This window comes from Schistocerca nitens, chromosome 2 (genome assembly GCF_023898315.1).
Source record: "Schistocerca nitens isolate TAMUIC-IGC-003100 chromosome 2, iqSchNite1.1, whole genome shotgun sequence".
NCBI classification, from domain to species: domain Eukaryota; kingdom Metazoa; phylum Arthropoda; class Insecta; order Orthoptera; family Acrididae; genus Schistocerca; species Schistocerca nitens.
This window is the reverse complement of record NC_064615.1, coordinates 592,758,670-592,778,877: the sequence shown is the minus strand read 5'-3', so window position 1 is coordinate 592,778,877 and position 20,208 is coordinate 592,758,670.

The window sequence follows — 20,208 nt, the reverse complement described above, 5'->3', positions numbered from 1 at the left end:
CCGTGGTTGAATTTTAGCCTGGTAATGATTCTTACAAACTGTCTCTCGTTCTCTATGCCAGATGAATTGCGTTTTAGACAGCAAGTTTACTGCCATAGACTTGACATTCGTAAACTTGTTTACTACAGATATATTGCAAGAAAGATAATTTGCAATGAAGCTGTGTGCCACATCTTGCACGTAGATTTAGACTTTCAAAACTTCATTAAATTTGATTACTTCCAACACAATGCATGTCCTTGTTATTTAAAGTAATCACAACATGGTGATGTTACCTGCAATGTCTTAGCTCTTACATGTAAACAGTACATACCACAGCACTTACCAGTGAATGTGCTACACGAGGCTTCTTCGGGGAATAAGATGTTTAAAATAAACTGTAAATAATTTATCTGTACATTTTTTGTTTAAAGATGCAATTAGAAACTATGGATAGTCTGCTGTGTTTATTTTTCGTGTTAACTAAATTTCGATTTACAAAAACGAACGTCTGACGGCAACTAACCAGCGTCGTAACTGATGACACCTGGACCTGTAAATAACTTTGTAACATAGGTTTCACTGTCGAAAGGTATGTTAGAGGACTCTCGGAGTAAAACTTGCCTGTGGTAGTGCAACGACAGCAGAGACAGATACCGTCAAAACTAAGTACTGAATCAAAATGAGAGGTACGAAGATCAGAGTTTAGCATCGTCAGAGAAAGGACACGAATTCGACTAGGAAAAGGATGAAGAGAGAAATGGGTCATACTGTTTCCAGGATCCTTTCCCGGCAATGACCTCCATCGATATAGGGGATCATATTTCTTAGACCTAATAGAGAGGTGAAACCATAACATAATCACAGTTAGCTCTTTGATGTATGGATGTGTGGTTAACTGCGAATGCATTTGCGAGCGTAGAATCAGTATAGCTTTCTTGGTTCTTGTTGGAGAAGCGTGAGAACGTCCATCGAATTTTAGCTTTCAATGCTGGCTTATTGTGTGACTGGACCAGGGTCAGTTTTTAAAAATACATCATGCAATTTATCAGTAACAAAGTTGCGGACTATGAGTTTTTCCACCAACCCCGCGTTTGAAATTTTGTTCGTAAACAAGTGGGAGGCCGCATAACGGAAACTAGCATTTTTAGCTTCCACCCCATTGGGCAGAGCGTTTTTCACGACGAGGCCGTTTTTTGTGACGATTGGGCGGTGGCCACCCCTCCTCTGAGAGCATACACCAGAACACAGCGTCTGAGATGTTTCAGAAGGTAACAGGTAACAATAAGTAGGGGTCTGACGCTGTGGTGGGTGTCGCGTGCTGCTATTGAGCGCAATTGGAATGAAACATTTTGGTTCAGAATCTGCTTATTCGTTTCCGTTTCGTAACGTAGGTAATCCGTGAACTATTTAAATTCAGCTATCAAGGAAGCTGTGTAGCTACATTTCGTGTGTTTAAATTTTTATCGGTTTTCTACTTAATTTTGGAAAGACGACTAGGTTTCTCGTTAACCTCCCCCGTTATGTTTTCGTGATTGGTCTACAGATTTTGTTGAGCAGAATGAATGACCACAAGCTACGGTTGACGGCAATCGCACGCAATTCGTAGGAATTATTGGTGAACTTATTTTCTAGCGCTTTCCCTCCACTGCTAGAGAGAGTGCATGAATTTTTAACTTGTTCGCAAGAGCAAACGCGCCGGCTCTTTGCTACAGGACGATCCTTTGCTTGCAGAAAAATGTCCAGAAAGTTTGTTAAGAAACCCCGTAAGAACCACAACGTTAAAGTGAATATTGCTCCTTATATGATTGCTACATTTGGAGTCTTTTCGCCTACATGCATGATGGAAACCATCCCTTTCCGCCTCCTGTGATAAATGTGAGTAGCTGTTTTGCTTAAGAAATGTTTTGTATCAAAAGAAATTTATTCCCTCATTAGTCATACTGAAGTCATTTAGTCAGATTCCGTTGCGCCTTTTCAGGTAAATCATAAAATCACTTGCCAAGATCAGACGATATTTCACTCATTGGAATGTACCAACAGAGAGGCATTGCCCTCTCTCGATTGGACGTTCACCAGCTCCACTGAGTCCATTTCATATGGCGAAAGGTGTATCCTACATTATAGTATTGCTAAAGTTCAGAATTTAAGTTAAATCCAATCAGTTAATAAAAACGTAAGTGGGCATCTTTCACCGCATTAAAATCCCTACAGTAGTTGCTGAGATTATCCTTCAAACACAGACAGAAAAACGTCGCGGGGGCCTTTAATTTATAGTACGGTTGATTACAATTGGAGTTAAACTTTCAAAGCGCTGTAGAAATAACACCGTTGGTAAGAATGACGTCAAATTGCAACGGAATATTATCGGAGAAGGGGGAAAACGTATGGCAGAAGAAAAAATAAATAGTGACAAAATGAAGCAATAGATGGCGCTGTAAGCAATTGAATAGTGGTCGACTACAAATGAAAAATGAATATACAATCATTCAATAATGCCGAAGGTGTACGTTTGACGTTAAACAAATTGTTCTACTTAGTGAGCATGTGTGTACAGATGTGATACTGTTAGTTACGTAAGCCCATCCACCATGGAAAGGTCATATCAAATCGGATTGCTTGTTTTTATTTGTCCTGAAGCCAAAAACCACATAAAAAGCATCAATCAAAATCAAATCGGATTATTAACTTCCGTGTGACTGGTGCAAAACATATTCAAATGCTTTCTATCGTTTTCTGCAACAAGTTAAAATCGAGAAACAGCATGCTCCATAACTAATGTTCCTGGGTCACGTTCAGAATATGTTGCGCAATGAGTGTGTAACCTCCCCCTCACTTATCGACCTTAATGACAGTGAAAAATTAAACCGCGTGTACCTAATGGAAATTTGGGAAAAGCAATCGTCACCGAAGTTAATCTGTCGGTAAAGAGGGAGGAAAGGGTTACATCTAAATGAAAGGAAAAACGCAAATGAAACTGGTGGAAATTAATTTTGAAAAGGGGTAAAGTTAATAAAGAAAGTAAATGTGCGGCCGTTACGTTAACAATTAACTAGCGGTAATTAGATATTTGGGATTTGGGGGAAATTACGATCGCCAGTCCCAAGGACAATTACTATATTAACTGAAAAAGAAAGGTTATTACACATATAATTAGCACTAGAAGCGTGGCCACTGAAGGTTGACACGTGTAGTGTGAAAACTGAAAGTTTGTCAGAAGTAATAAATTTCGCTACACTCTGACTTAATTTAGCAAAAGAATTAATAAAACCGGAAAATTGAAAGTTAATTTAGTGACTGAAATAAATAGTGAGCTTTGTTTCTGAAGCACATCGAAATTCAGTAAAATACGGTTAGTCTTGGGCTACCTCAACAATCATTTCAAAAGCTACTTGAATCTACGCAATTTAGAAATAAGAGATTTAACTTTGAACTTGAATTAAATGATTCTGAACAATTAACAATAGTAAAATTTAGTACGTACCAAGCTGAGCTGCAGTCACAGGTAAGCTAAAATATGGTAACAAAACTCGCACTCTTAATTTGTGCTTGTGTAATCTAAATATTGTAGCCAGCTATGAGTACTTTAAATGAACTTTGAACTTAAAGCAGTGAAATGGAATATTACTTTAATGCTGGCGTATGAATTTCAACGACACTCGGGTTCATTCCGGAAAAGGAAGGGACCCTGCTTGGTAATGCAATTGGGACAATGAGCAACAAACGTTCATGCTACGTTGCTGTAATTTTGTGATGCAACAATTTTAAAAGCTGAGGTCTGCCATACAGTTCTAAAACTTTAAGTGCTTCCAGTCTTCCTTGTTGGTTGATCGAAGGTTTGAAGCCGTCGATCGAGGAGGTGGCGACAGTCACTCATTGTCGGCCGTCGCTGTTGCAGAAGCTGGATGTTGGCGCGCCTCCTTCTCGACACGGTCACCAGGCGAAACGGGCTCTTGATGTGCGCCAGCTAATGCTTCCCGTCCGCGACACCGTGTCAGAAACTATCATAGCAAGTCGAGCGCAATTACATGCTGCCAAACCCCGAAAGCGCGGCAACTCGCGGGAGCGTCACACAACACACCTGCTCCACTCTCTACTCCAGCCAGACCCTCCCTGCCCCGCGCTCCACGCGGCAGAGTTAACACTACCAAAGATCCTAAACACTTTCGTTCTTCACACGACCTATCGATGTATTCGTTCGATAGCATAGTTTTCCCTAGGCAAGACCCAGCGTAAAATACAAATAATATTTACAAAACAAACCAATTATACATCGACATAAATGCATAAATATATATATACAAATAGTAAAACAATTACAATATATAAAGACACAGAAATGTCATATCTTGAGGTAACAAAACAAGGAAAAAAAATTATAGTACAATAGATGGAAATAGGAGGATATGCATTTCCGGCGTTACAAGTGCCTGCGATGCAGCTAAGTTTCCAATCGGAACACTGAACACAACATCTTTCAGATAGCTCGCCCAGCCAGAATTCACACGGATTAAGATCAGGTGACCGGGACGACCAGGCTGCAGGAGAATGGCGGCTGATAATTCTAGCATTTCCGAAATGGCGCTTCAGCAGCTGCTTAACTGGATTTGCAGAAGTGCGCCATCTTGCATGAAAATGATGCCATCCACACATCCACGCTGCTGGAGAGCTGGAATGCCCGTGATTGCGCAAAAGAAATCTCATAGCGCTTACCAGTGACGGTACAGGTAACAGGACCGGAAGCACCTGTCTCTTCGAAAAGATATAAATAATGCCATAAATCAGCACCACACAGTGACCTTTTCACGATGAAGTGGTACTGATCGGTTTGCGTATGGTTTTTCCGTTGCCCATATTCGTATATGGGATACGTATTCACCTATCCTATTAGATGGAAGTGGGCTTCGTCTGTGCACAAAATCTTCCACGGCCTATCATTGTCCACTTGTATGAGAGCAAGAAATTCTGAAGTAAAGGTCTCTCTTGTTGGAAGGTCAACTGGAAGTAACTCGCGCATATGGGTAATTTTGAACTGATAGCAAAAAAAGGATGTTTCGTAGGATTTTATGCACCGTCCTCACGGGTATGTCAAATGTCCGGGCAATTCTCCGTTCACTACACGTTTGCACACCACCACTCGTCTCCTCCTGCATAGCTCTGGCCACTGCTTCCACTGATGTCAAATCAATTCGTTTCCTCCCTCTATCAGATTGCACACCAAAAAAATCCGTCTTTTCGAATCTCCTAATCATTTTCTCCAGTCCCATGGCAGTCATCGGACCAACGCCTTATTTCAAACCTTTCAGGGTCTCGAACTTCTGCAGAGCGACGTGTGCACAGTCATCATTCTTGTAATACAGATTTCGAAGCAGAGTGCGATCCAGCATTGAGACAGTCATAGCGAACGTCGCAGACGCGAAAGGAGGAAATGCCGTGCACCCAGTGTGTTTATACCAACTTGAATGGGTCGTGCGCATGACAGGTGTTCTCATTTAGGTTTTCTGACACATACAGCGCCATCTATTGATCAATTTTCACACTATTTTTTTTTCTTCTGCCATACGTTTTCCCCCTTCTTCGATATTATTCCGTTGCAATTTGACGTCATTCACACAAGTGGTGTTATTTCTACAGCGTTTTGAAAGTTTAACTTTAATTATAATCACCCTGTATTTACGTATTCTGGTAAGACTTCGCTGCACTTCGCAGTTGCGCCGGCTGTTTGCTGCTCTCCAGTTAATCATCGCCTCCTCTCTCACTGACCAGTTCATAGCTTCTATCATTGTCACTAGTTGTCACTCTAAATGCCAGTTAAGTAGGGAACAGATAACTATACATATGTCGCACATTCATCATTACCATGAAAAACAAATTTTATAGACAAACCTTCCTCGTGAATCAGTCTGTCCATTAGTGAAACGTATCAAAATCCGTGCAGTGGTTCCTGAGAATAGCCATAATACGCAGACAGAAATTGATAATACACATCTCTGCAAAGAGTGTTAAACACAGATAAAAATTTATAAATTCAACGTAAATGAACACGACACTACAAGACAAAAAGAATGGCTTGCAAACATAGACAACACTGGAATGTGGTGAGACACGTCAGAAAATTAGGTCACGACAAGGCGTGGAGCGACGAGATAATGAGGGCAATTGATTATTTAAAACCAAATAAGGGTCGTATTCAAGATATTCATTTACTTCAGGGCTTCAAACAGGCTCATCTCCTTCTGTTTGTTACCCATGTGAAGGACATGAGACTGTATTTGGTAAAATTTTTTGAGTACAACCGTCTAGATCGCTATAACATTTTTTTCACGTATAACGCTGTTTTGGTTTCTGCTATTATAAGATATCTGCTGCTATTATAAGATATCTGCAGTTAAGATTAGAGAAAAATAAAGGGCGAGACGCGTTTTGATATACAACAACAAGGTACCAAAAGTGTAAAATTAAAAAAATATTTTTTCAAAGTACACCCACCAAAATGCTTAGAACTTGGAGAACAGGGTTCAGTGACAATGTTGAAAACTTGTGCCTAATCGAGGCGCCATCTAGCAATTGGTTCAATAATTTTTATAAAAATGTAAGTTCCAGCCGCCAGATGACGCTCGTGTGGGGCAGGTTGAATTTCATTCTATTGTTTATATTTTACTCTCTCTCCATATAAAAATACAGATAGTCTTTAAAATACAAACATTCAAAGTCAAATTACAAAACAAAATTTAAGTGAGTGTTATTGCATACTCAACGAATTACCTATTCAGGTGGTGTCAATTAAACTACAATTAACCTAACAATTAACCGGTATCAAACAAACAACTAATATTCGTTCCATATACTACACAATAGTATCTATGTAACAGCTGCTTGAACTGTAGTATTAAGAACTTTTGCAAACTTATAACCGCAACATCTTGTCCATGCAAAATGTATTTGATGCTAAAGTCATGCAGTTATTGTACAGATACTGTAGTGTGGCGGATTGGATGAATATTCGTTGTTAGTTTAATTGTAGATAATTATTAGTTTAATTGACGACATCATAAATCTGATTTGATAAGTATGCAACAACACTTATTTAAATTTTGTTTTGTAATTTGACGTTGACTTTGACGTCGAATTTTGCATTTTAAAGACTATATGTCTTTTTATAGCTATGAACAGAGAGAAAAATGTAAACAGCAGAATGAAATTTGAAGGCAATTTCGCCCACACTAGTGCTACCTGGCGGCTACAACCTACATCTTTGCAGAAATTTTTGACTCAACTGCTAGCTGACGCCCCGATGAGCACAAGTTTTAGTACAGACAGTGAACCTTCTTCTGCAAGCTTTTGCTGAGTGTTAGTCTAAAAATAAGAGGTTGTGCTGGAAAATAATGCCTCCAAATTTTTTGTGAAAACTTTTAAACGTTTTTAAATAAAACAAACGTTATTAACATTCTACATCTTCATTCTTCATGTCTACATATTTATTTCTCAACACGGTCTCCATGGCGACGGGCACATTTCTCCCAACGAGAGACAATTTTGTTGATACCGTCAGTGTAGAATGTTTGACTTTGTTGACGGAGCCACAACCTCATCTCTGCTTGCATCGCTTCATTACTATGAAGGTAAAGACCTCGAACGTGTATTTCAGTTTTGGAAATAGTTGAAAATCGGATAGGGCCAAGTCAGGACTGTATCGAGGATGATCGATGACAGCGAGAGAAAGGCGCCGGATTGTTGCAAAAGTCGCAGCGCTCCTGCGTGGTCTGGCACCGTCACGCTGAAGATGCGATTAGAGCACGCTGTTTCTTAGGCACCGACACAGTTACGTTACACGCTGCTATGTTACACGCCACAGTTCGGAGCCCTCTAGCGACAGAAGACTGAAAATATGTAGATATGAAGAGTAATAATGTATAATGTTAATGGCGTTTGTTTTTAAAAAAAGCTTTAAGAATGTTCAAACAAAATTCGAAAGCATGACTTTTCAGCACACCCTCGTAGTTTTTAACTTTTAATTTTTCCCTTTTGGTACCTTGTTGTTGTATAATTAGCGCCTGTCGCACTTTACGTTCCTCTAATCTTAACTGAAGCTGATAGCAGTAGTCGAAAGATATTTTTGTTTTTTATTTAATCGAATTTTTGTGTTGTTCAAAAACTCCAACACTTTCTAAGCTTGTCATGCTAACTAAGGCCATATAAGCATGTTCTATTCCTAATGTACTTCTAACCAAAAAGTGAATCTGGTAGCTGAAGTCCAACGTTTTTGTAAATCATGCCTTTTGCTTTCTTTTGGAGATATTTCCATATCAACTTTCATTCCCTTACAAATATTTCTTTACATCTGGCCGAGAAGTGAAATACCAATTTTCATAAATTTAGCTTTAAATGTTTTTAATGTAACGAAATACGTTCTTAAAAATTCCCATTCCCTATTGCTCTCCCTTAGGCGTTGAATTTCCAGAAATACTAAAACACGTATATTTTTTATTTCTAACCGAGGAGGCAAATACCAATGTCATGGAAGTAGCCTTAAATCCTTTGCTAGTTCTTTAGTAATTAATTATTTACAAATAGCCTCTCACCCACTATTTTACCCCCGTAGTGGTTAAATTTTAGAAAATACTGAAACACGTTTTTTTTTTTATTTTCTGACTGAGAAACCAAATACGTAACAGTTTTCGTAGTCCTAGCTTCAAGAATCCCTTAATAGCGACATATTTTCAAAAAGCCTTTCATCACCTATTTCGCCCCCTCAGGTGTGGGATTTCGGATAGTCCCTCCTTAAACGATGCCTATAGTACAAATCCACACACTCTCAAAACTTAAAAGTTTCTATCCTTAGCGGACTGGCCTGGGCGATAATGAATCAGTGAATCATTCTGACCCTATTTCACCCCTTTACAGGTTAGAATTCCAAAAAACAGTGAACCACGTAGTTTTTTTATCTGTAGTAGAGAGGTCAAACTCCAATTTTCCAAGATTTAGCTTTAAAAATTCTTTCACAATGAAATACTTTCGTAAAACGTCTCACTCTTTATTTCATCCAACTAGGGGTTAAATTTTCAAAAACAGTGAAACATGTAGTTTCTTATTTCTGACTGAGAAGTCAAATTTAAATTTTAATAGATTTACATTTTGAAAATGTTTTCATAATAAAGTATTTTCTTAAAAATCAAATCCCCTATTTCATCCCCTTAGGGATTCAAGTTCCAAAAACAGTTAAACACTTCCTTATTTTTTTATTTGTAACCGAGAAGTCAAATACGAATGTTCATACACGTAGTTTTAAAAATCCTTTAGCATTTCTTTAATAATGACATTTAAAAAAAAAAGCTTTCGCCAACTTTTTCATCCCCATAAGATTAAATTTCAAAAAATACTGAAACAATGATTTTTTTTTATTTTTGACCCTGAAACCAAATACCACTTTTCGTAGGTCTCGCTTCAACGTATTTTTTATTTTCTGACTGAGAAACCAAATACGTACCATTTTTCGTAGTTCTAGCATCAAAATTACCTTAATAGCGACATTTTTCAAAAACGCCTTCCATGTCTTCACTCCTTCGTAAATTACACCTACAGTGCAAGATCCACACCGTCTCCAAATTTCAAGTTTATATCCTTAGCAGTTTGGCCTGGGCCACGATGAGTCAGTCAGTCAATGAGCTAGGACTTTGCCTTTTCGTTGAGGTTGTAATTGCTATCCAGGCAGTTGTATTCACAAGATATTCACAATAATTGCGGGCTCGTACAGGAAATTTATTTACTTTGTTAATATGTCTTCTATAACTTCACGCGTCACTCGAAAAATACAGAGGCTAACCCCCGTAATCTCCAACTGCTCTTTTCTTCAGTCATTCTGCCTACTACATATCGATTAGACGTCTTAACGTATAACTAAAAATATTCAAGCAAATAACTATTTTCTCTGACGTTAAGGCGCATTTAAGATGAAATTCTGAAGCTGCAATATCTGAATGTTTTGTTAAAATTATTACATACTTATCCGGAGTAACGTACAGTAAAAAACTTAACAGCAACGACAGAACGAACTGTGGAGTCGCCATGTACGTGAATATGATCTTCAGTAGTATATAACAACCTGCCGCAGTGATTGTTGTTCTTTGGATGAAAATACCCTTTTTTATTATTATCACAAAATAATCGATACTTCACTCCAGTTAACAACAAAAAGTGCTGCAGATATTTACCATCCACAAAATTTCTTTTCATTGTGTACCCCACTGTGACTAAAATATTCGACAGTACAGTTTTTAAACTGCATTCGGAATTATCCCATTTATGATTTCAGCCATATTCAGTTCATTCCATAGTTTTGACGTTTCTTGTTGTTGTTGTTTCCCACTGCCGTAGATAACATTATTCTGGAAGTTTAGTAACACATATGCAATGTGAATGTAATATTTAATTTCCAAAGTACTGGAGTATAGCATTCAATGACTATAATCACATCTTGTTGTGCTGACTCTGTAAGCTAAAGTTGGTTAGCTATATAAGTAAACATAGTGAACATGCAGTGTGTATTTCATTCTTAACTACGGATTTTACCTATCAAGCAATAACAGAAAAATGTAATAACATTTCATTCTGTTCAATACTTTTATAAAGACTTTATCTGGGAAAATATTCGTTTTTATGCCTACAGACTAACACTTCTCATTCCCTGATCGATTACCTCTTCATTCACTTCTGGCAGTGATTCGTCCATATGAAAAACGCCAAATTACGTTTTGACAAGGAATCCAAGTTAAACAACATGTCGCTCTATATTTGGCTGGGTAAGTCAGTTCACATGTCTGAGGAAAGCAAGAGATTATCACCTCCGGTAGGTGCGTTCCTAGTAACCCACAGTAGCGCTGCAACAAACCTTGGGTTAAGGTTGTTAATACGCGACACGTTTGCCAACATTTCCAATACGTGTCCAAAGCATGAAGGCAGACGACCATAGTTACTAGTCTGGTGTAAAATTAAAAAAATAAACAACCTAAATTTCGCTAGTTTCGAAATATTAACATGCATTATCCCAACGGAAAGATAATGTTTTCTTCGCTGCGGATGTAACAGCAATGAATTTATTAAAATGAGGTGGTATCTTCCACTTTTGCTGTATTAAGTTTTATTTGCGCTGTCTAGTTTCAGCCTTCTAGGCCATTCGCAAGTGATTTTGTGGTTCTGTACAAAACAGAACATATTATATAATGATTTGAGCGTAAACGTATTTCAAATACATTTACATGTAATAGAAAACTGTGCCTTTCAAATTGAAACGTCAGTGTCTTTAAATTTGTATTTTCTATTCGGTTTGCCTTGTTGGTTTGACAGCTTGACGTTTACAGAGGTATTATATTTAACAAAGAGTAAAGCTAAGCAGAGGAAAACAGAATAATTTTTTCAAATACTGTGTCTGTGTATTTATCTGTGTCCTTGAAGGAAGTTAAAAATTAGTTAGAAATAAAATAGTATGCAGAATAAAATAAATATTAAAATATGTGGGATTAAATTCTAAATTTCATTTTACTGTACAGATGATTTCTTATTGGTCATTAGCAGAATGAGACTGAAGTCATCGGGAATTTTTTGTTCTGACGATCTGTTTGCTCATTAAGAAGTGTGTCAAGTTGAATTTTTAACTGACTGAAAATTTCGAATTCTTCTAAAATATTCATTTGTTTCTCTTTCTTAGCATAATGTAAAATTTGGAACCCTTCTTTAAACTGTTAGAAAGTGTAATTGTTGTTTATGAGATGTAGTGTAAATCCATTTGTAATGTTATCTTTAGATTAACGAAACGAATCCGACAGTTTCTACGTGTTTGCCTCATGTATACCTTGCCAAAAATGTCACATCCAGTTTTGTAGATCCCTGACTTCTGGTGATTTGTCTTACAATATTGCTAATATTGTTCCCAGTACAGAACCTTAAAGGCTGCAACTAGTTGCGAACAAATAAAATTAATACAAAGAATGAGGAAAATTTCACCTTCTTTTAGGAAAGATAACAGCTGACACAGTATTATATAGTACGATCGATGTGGACACTAAGTGGGATGTTGACTGCAGACCTCAATAGTGTCCTCTCTCTGCTTGAAACACGTAAATCGGAGTGACCGAGCTGACACGTCACAGGATGGTCAATGACGTTAAGTCGGGAGGGCGGCAAAAATTAGCGCTCGGCAGGGGGAGCCGATCAGGCTGACGCACGGCGTAATTTGTTCGGGGTGGCAGGCACGCTACCCGCGCATCAATTTGTGCGGCACGAGGGTTGTTTCCCCAGCAAAAGCGAGCATCCGTCCCCAGGGCCTGCGGCGTTTCTGCCAGCGCGAAGCGACGGAACAGCTCCTTGCAGGCTAGGCGAGCTCACGCTACACGTGACGTCAAATTTATACACGTACACAGTCCTAATTGGTTCTGTACTTACTTGGCAATTAGGCGATGCGAGTTTATGCGCATTAGTTTGTCAGTTCAGGTTTCAGTTGACACAAAATGCGTTTCTTTATTTTCGAGGTGTTCTTGCAGCTAAAAGCATCTTTCCCTTTCTGTCTCCGTGTATATTACACTACTGGCCGTTAAAATTGCTACACCAAGAAGAAATGCAGATGATAAAGGGGTATTCATTGGACAAATATGTTACACTAGAACTGACATCTGATTACATTTTCACGCGGTTTGGGTGCATAGATCCTGAGAAATCAGTACCCAGAGCAGCCACCTCTGGCCGTAATAACGGCCTTGATACGCCTGGGCATTGAGTCAAACAGAGCTTGGATGGCGTGTACAGGTACAGCTGCCCATGCAGCTTCAGTACGATACCACAGTTCATCAAGAGTAGTGACTGGCGTATTGTGACGAGCCAGTTGCTAGACCACCATTGACCAGACGTTTTCAATTGGTGAGAGATCTGGAGAATGTGCTGGCCAGGGCAACAGTCGACCTACAACGTGCGGTCGTGCATTATCCTGCTGAAAGATCCCTTATCATTTAGCTACAATATAGCAGGTCAGCAACTGGAAGCAGTTAATTCCATAAATTATCTGGGAGTACGCATTAGGAGTGATTTAAAATGGAATGATCATATAAAGTTGATCGTCGGTAAAGCAGATGCCAGATTGAGATTCATTGGAAGCATCCTAAGGAAATGCAATCCGAAAACAAAGGAAGTAGGTTACAGTATACTTGTTCGCCCACTTCTTGAATACTGCTCAGCAGTGTGGGATCCGTACCAGATAGGGTTGATAGAAGAGATAGAGAAGATCCAACGGGGAGCAGCGCGCTTCGTTACAGGATCAATTAGTAATCGCGAAAGCGTTACGGAGATGATAGGTAAACTCCAGTGGAAGACTCTGCAGGAGAGACGATCAGTCGCTCGGTACGGGCTTTTATTGAAGTTTCGAGAACATACCTTCACCGAAGAGTCAAGCAGTATATTGCTCCCCCCTACGTATATCTCGCGAAGAGACCATGAGGATAAAATCAGAGAGATTAGAGCCCACACATAGGCATGCTGACAATCCTTCTTTCCACGAACAATACGAGACTGGAATAGAAGGGAGAACCGATAGAGGTACTCAAGGTACCCTCCGCCACACGCCGTCAGGTGGCTTGCGGAGTATGAATGTAGATGTAGATGTAGACGTAGAAATGTAGGGTTTCGCAGGGATCGAATGAATGGTAGAACTACAGGTCGTAACACATCTGAAATGTAGCGTCCACTGTTCAAAGTTCCGTCAATGCGAACAAGAGGTGACCGAGACGTGAAACCAATGGCACCCCATACGCCGGGTGATACGCAAGTATGTCGATGACGAATGCACGCTTGCAATGTGCGTTCACCGCGATGTCGCCAAACACGGATGCTGTAAACAGAACCTGGATTCATCCAAAAAATGACGTTTTGCCATTCGTGCACCCAGGTTCGTCGTTGAGTACACCATCGCAGGCGTTCATGTCTGTGATGCAGCGTCAAGGGAATCCGCAGCCATGGTCTCTGAGCTGATAGTCCCTGCTGCTGCAAACCTCGTCGAACTGTTCGTGCAGATGATTGCTGTCTTGCAAACGTCCCCATCTGTTGACTCATGGATCGAGACGTGGCTGCACGATCCGTTACAGCCATGCGGATAAGGTGCCTGACATCTCGACTGTTAGTGATAAGAAGCCGTTGGGATCCAGCACAGCGTTCCGTATTACCCTCCTGAACACACCGATTCCATATTCCGCTAACAGTCATTGGATCTCGCCCAACGCGAGCAGCAATGACGTGATACGATAAACCGCAATCGCGATAGGCTACAATCTGTCCTTTATCTAAGTCGGAAACGTGATGGTACGCATTTCTCCTCCTTACACGAGGCATCACAACAACGTTTCATCAGGCAACGCCGGTCAACTGCTGTTTGTGTATGAGAAATCTGTTGGAAACTTTCCTCATGTCAGCACGTTTTAGGTGTCACCACCGGCGCCAACCTTGCACGAATGCTCTGGAAAGCTGATCATTTGCATATCACAACATTTTCTTCTTGTCGGTTAAATTTCGCGTCTATAGCACGTCATCTTCGTGGTGTAGCAATTTTAATGGCCAGTAGTGTAATTCCCTCGCATTTAAACTAGGCACCAATCGAGGCGCAACGGAACAGACGTGCATTCCGTGTCTCAGAATGTGTCACCTAGTGACATATCTGTCGAATTACAAGCATAATGGTTTACTGAGCACATTGGTCATCAAGTGTGACTCCAGCTTCTCTGTTGTACAAGTATTCTCTACACCTACGGTGCCTGCTATACCGGCGAAGTTAAAGAATCCGAAGGGTCACCATTCCTTCAACACATTTTGGGAGTACACTCTGCAAAAACGGCGTACGTGGGAGGAGCCCCGATCTTATTTCTTATGATGTGTCTGTATGAGAACAGACCGGAATCCCTGGTACTCTTTATGTGTGCGACTGGTTCCAATCCTTGCCCTCCCCTCTCTCTCTCCCCCTCTCCACCCTCCGGCGATTCATTTCAACAAGCTAGAGTTTGGATGCCTATGCAGGTAAACTCCCTGGGAAACATGTTTATCTAAATAACAGCAAGGGAGAGAGAAAGTTTTATGTATTTCTTTCCAGAAGAATCCAATATTTTATTCACTTACACACTTGCGCAGTTCCTCGGAAGTGAAATGAAGTGACTGAACATTTCCCCTGCTGCAAAGAGTGTTCCAGAATTAAGTAAGTCATGAACACCGGAGGAAAAACATCTTGTCGGGGTCCTACCACAGCCGCCCGACGAATCGCTTAATCTCCAACATTCGCGCGCCTCGGTACTGGCGTACGTTTCCTAGTAGCGTAAGGTTCTACAAAATGTGCCAGTCGCGCCATTGCAAAGTGAGTTATGAGCGCACGAACACAACCTCTAAATTTTCAATCCCTAGTGTACCGCAAGGTGCCACTCTCGTAATGACGCTCAGCATGTATCTGTTTAAGAGTGACCAAACTCTCTGAAATATTGCTATTATTCTACGTTAGTTCGTTGTGGTACTTTCCTTTGCCACTTCAGTCTTTTTTTATATTTTATTATTCATAAATCATCCTACCTCATTTGTTATCCCAGTAAACTATATCCTGAGATAGCAGGGAATTCAATAGTGTTCATTCCTACCAACTTGTTATATTCGAACAAATTTTCAATAAAAGTTCACCTATCTTTTATGTTGATTTTCAAGTAAAACTGGCAGTCAAACGCGAAAATTTTGCCATTCGGAAAATGTTACTTGACTCCGAACAATAGTTTATTTGGTTATTTGAGACTATAATTATTTACCAAGTGGCTTGCAAATGAAAACTTAGATCCTCGTTCACGTTTTAGAATATGGATAAAACTGGTATCAGCTTTCAGTCAGTTTGCAAACGTAATGGTAATATTCAGATGAAACAAGGAAGAAAATTAATCAAGAATTAACTGCCTAATAAATGAAAGAAAGTATACTAAACTGACTGTAATTGCAGTTGCGAGAGTAAATCACAGCGCCAAGACCCGTCTTGGAACAAGTACCAATAGAAGTCATTGGATCACAAGATGAGCGAAACTTCGAGAAGACTATGCAGTCCACGTTTCACAGTCGTTTTTATTGTTAAAATCAATAAAACATTAAACGTTAGGACACATCACGGAGGTAGTACCAGGAGACGTCGCTAAATTATGGAGCGATCAATGATCCAGTCCACCTCCATGACCTCTATCTCACCATCTACTATCGTCCTATCCAACTATCTAACACACAAAAATACCTTGGACTAATAGTTGATAGCCAACTAACATGAAAACCCCATCTACTAACCACTCAACAGAAAGTCCACAACAGATTAAAACTACTAACTGGTCGAACTTGGGGATTACGCCAACTCCACTATCCTCCACACCTACAAAACCTTGATCCAACCCATCCTCTCCTATGCAAGTGTTGCATGGATATCTGACCTTCCCAATTTTTATCAGTCGCTCGAAATTCTTGAAAGTCATGCACTCCACCTTGCTTTCCACATCCGTTTACTCTCCCCCACTTGGATTCTCTACCATCTCATCAAATTCTCATCCCTCCTCACCCACATCGAAACATACTACGGCATTAGCAAACTTGATTCAGATAACCCAACTGTCTCCATTCTGATCTCAAATCTTGATATTCTGCCGCGCCATTACAAAGACATCCCACCATCCCTACGCCTATGAATACACACACTCCACATCCTATACCAACGCACCTTCAATCGACTCCCTCTCCCAGACAAAGAAATCCGCTCCGACATTTATTCATCCTACCAGCTTTAACACCTCCCGACCTATTCCATTCCAAATCAGGGCTCCGTCCTCCCTCCTCTCTCTTCATTTCTCCCCATCCCTTCCTCTCCTGAAACCACAGCCCTGCCCATCCATCAAACTCATCCTTCCTTTCTGTCTTCCCACTGTCCACCTACCACCAACCTTCTTTTTCACAGATACCACCCAACTGCATACAAATTAATACCCACAATCATTCTCCCTACAGAACACGTAACGTTTAATCTCCAAAAAACCAGGGTGTTAAACAATATGGCTCCCTTCATCCCTCCTGCAAACCGAAACGTTCTGAAATGTGTTCTTGAGATATGCTAGAAAGGTTGAGAACACAGTCCTGTAAAAGAGTCCCTGTTGGCTCCTGCCAAATTAGTGGGCAGATCCTTAGAGAAAAATGGGAATCCCTGGAGGAAAGGCTATGTTCTTTTCGAGGTACACTATTGAGAAAATGTAGAGAACCGACATTTGAAGCTGACTGCAGAAGGATTCAACTGCCGCCAGCAAACATTTTGCATAAGGATCACGAAAATAAGATACGAGAAATTAGCGCTCATACGGAGACATAAGGACAGTCTTTTTTTTCCTTCGCTCTGTTTGCGAGTGGAACAGGAAAAGAAATCACTAGTAGTGGTACAGCATACTCTCTGCCACACACTGTATGATGGCTTGCGATGTGTGCATATAGATGTAGATGAAATTTAGTCTACCTTTTAAGATGTCACTCGACCCATTTATAGGCACACAAAAGTCATGGAACAATGTCACCCTATTTATCGAGAAAACAAAAGGCGGAACTTCTTAGTTCTGGTTGTTCTCAGTAAAAACCTTCCAATTAGCCTCTAATTTTCTCACTGCACTCGCTTCGCGAGACGTATGTGAGAAGCTATAATATGTTTGCCCACAACACTTAAAAGAAGCGCCATATTCTCACGAATCTTTCAGTCTTCGATATATAGCATCTGAATCCACCTGGCTTTCACGGCTAAGAGGTGTCCACCGCCAAGTCACAGACCCCAGCTAAATCTCTCGAAATTCCACCCCTTTCCGACAGCATTGTTCCATTAGTTAGAAGGCTGTCTAGTCCCCCATCCATCACTGACTAGGTAGAGAGCTATCACCCCGAAAAAAATAACAGACTAACGTACAGGAAGAAATTCACAGCCATGCAGAGTACACGAGGGCTGCCCAAAGAAATTCAGAAACATAACACCTACAATTCATTGATATCTAATGATCGTCTATAAATATGTCCCTATGTGTATCCTTTTTTTCTTTATCGTATTCCTATGAGCATTACACTAGAAGTACAATAGTGTAATGGTATCAGAGTCTTCGTTGACAGCGTGATGTTTCGTGAGAAATATATCATCATTTTTTTTTTCAAATAGAGCATACCTCTATAATACGAATGTAACAGTATCACAGAGCTTCCAATACGCTGTTCATTGAATCATTCACATTGGCGCAACAGCCTCAGACCTCCACGCGTAATTCAGAGCTACTACAAGATAGGGGGAGATTCAGGACTAGATCACAGCATTGCTCATTTTTACTTCAAATGGTTCAAATGGCTCTGAGCACTATGGGACTTAACATTTATGGTCATCAGTCCCCTAGAACTTAGAACTACTTCAGCCTAACTAACCTAAGGACATCACCCAACACCCAGTCATCACGAGGCAGGGAAAATGCCTGACCCCGCCGGGAATCTAACCCGGGAACCCGGTCGCTCATTTTTACTCCCCAAGCGATATTCGATAATGGACCGACCATGATACTGTGTTACTTCTAGAGCAGAGTTTACTCACATACCTGGGTATCACGCATGTGCACAATGGTAGTTATTTATTTACAAGAAAACCCAATACCTACACTCTTATCCAACTATCGAACATCGAAAGCCAACTAACCAACAAGTACAAACCAGACCAAATCAATGTCAGTTTCATCAAGCAACAGTAGTCATTTTAGTACCTCTTACACCTCAATCCGAATTTCAGTGCCATTGCCTCTACGTGACTTAATGACGGGATTTGTCTGCCTGTAATGGAACGCATATGCAATTGTATATACTGCCTTACTTAATCTCCGCCCGACAGCCAACACGGTCTCACAGCTTTATGGAAGGCGATCTGATCCCAGTAGTCGCTCATTTTCCTTTGTCATTGGTATTTTATAACAGCAAGATCGTGCAATCAACTTCTGTACCAACACTAAGTGACGGCTAGCTATGGACTCCTGCATACTTTTTTTTTTTAATTTATTAGCTTTCGGACGGTGCCCATTCAGCCACCTCAATAGTAACGTCAATTACGATGATACGAAAATAAAGACAACACACCACTCAGTCCTCGAGTGGAGAAGATCTCCAACTCGACCGGGAATCGAACCCGAGCCGCTTCGCTTAGCAATCCGCGGCGTCAGCCGCGCAGCTTTTGAAGCGGCCGCAAGCATGTCTCACAACGGGAGAACGAAACTACGAGTAGGAAGCGGCAGCAGCGCCATCGTTCTCAGATTCGTCGTATTTAGAAATTACAGCGGCAAGGGAGGAAACCTCTATACCAGGCCCACAATGACCGATTATCCGTAGCCTCTGAGCACTATGGTACTTAACTTCTGAGGTCATCAGTCCCATAGAACTTAGAACTACTTAAACGTAACTAACCTAAGGACATCACACACATCCATGCCCGAGGCAGGATTCGAACCTGCGACCGTAGCGGTCGCGCGGTTCCAGACTGAAGCGACTAGAACCGCTCGACCACTCCGGCCGGCCCTTCCTCGAGGGCCTCGGTCGGTATAGCACTGACGTAATAGCGGCTACTTGATTTGTAAAGTACACAACCAGAAATAAGATACGTACTCGCTCCCTTCCTGATCTCTAGCACACGCGAAGCTGTTGCACCTTTAGTGGAGACGGCCGTGGCCTCCACCCGAGTCGTCAACAATGCACAGTAATATCACGTTCCTCTTGCTGAGACAGTTACTAATATTGATACAAAAAAAGTCCATATAGTTTCTCATAAACCGAGGTGACAAAATTCATGGGAGACTTCCTACTATCGTGTCGGACCTCCTTTTTGACCGGCGTAGAGCAGCAGCTCAACGTGACATGGACTCAAGAAGTCGTCGGAAGTCTCCTGCAGATATATTGAGCCATGCTGCATCTACCGCCATCCAAATTGTGAAAATGTTGCCGGTGCAGGATTGTGTGCACGAATTGGCATCTCTATTATGTCCCATAAATGTTCAATCGCATTCATGTCAGGTGATCTGGGTGGGCAAAGCATTCCGTCGAATAGTCCAGAAAGTTCTTCAAACCAACTGCGAACAACTGTGGCCTAGTGACAAGGCGCATTATCATCAATGAAAATTTTATCGTTGCTTGGAAACATGACGT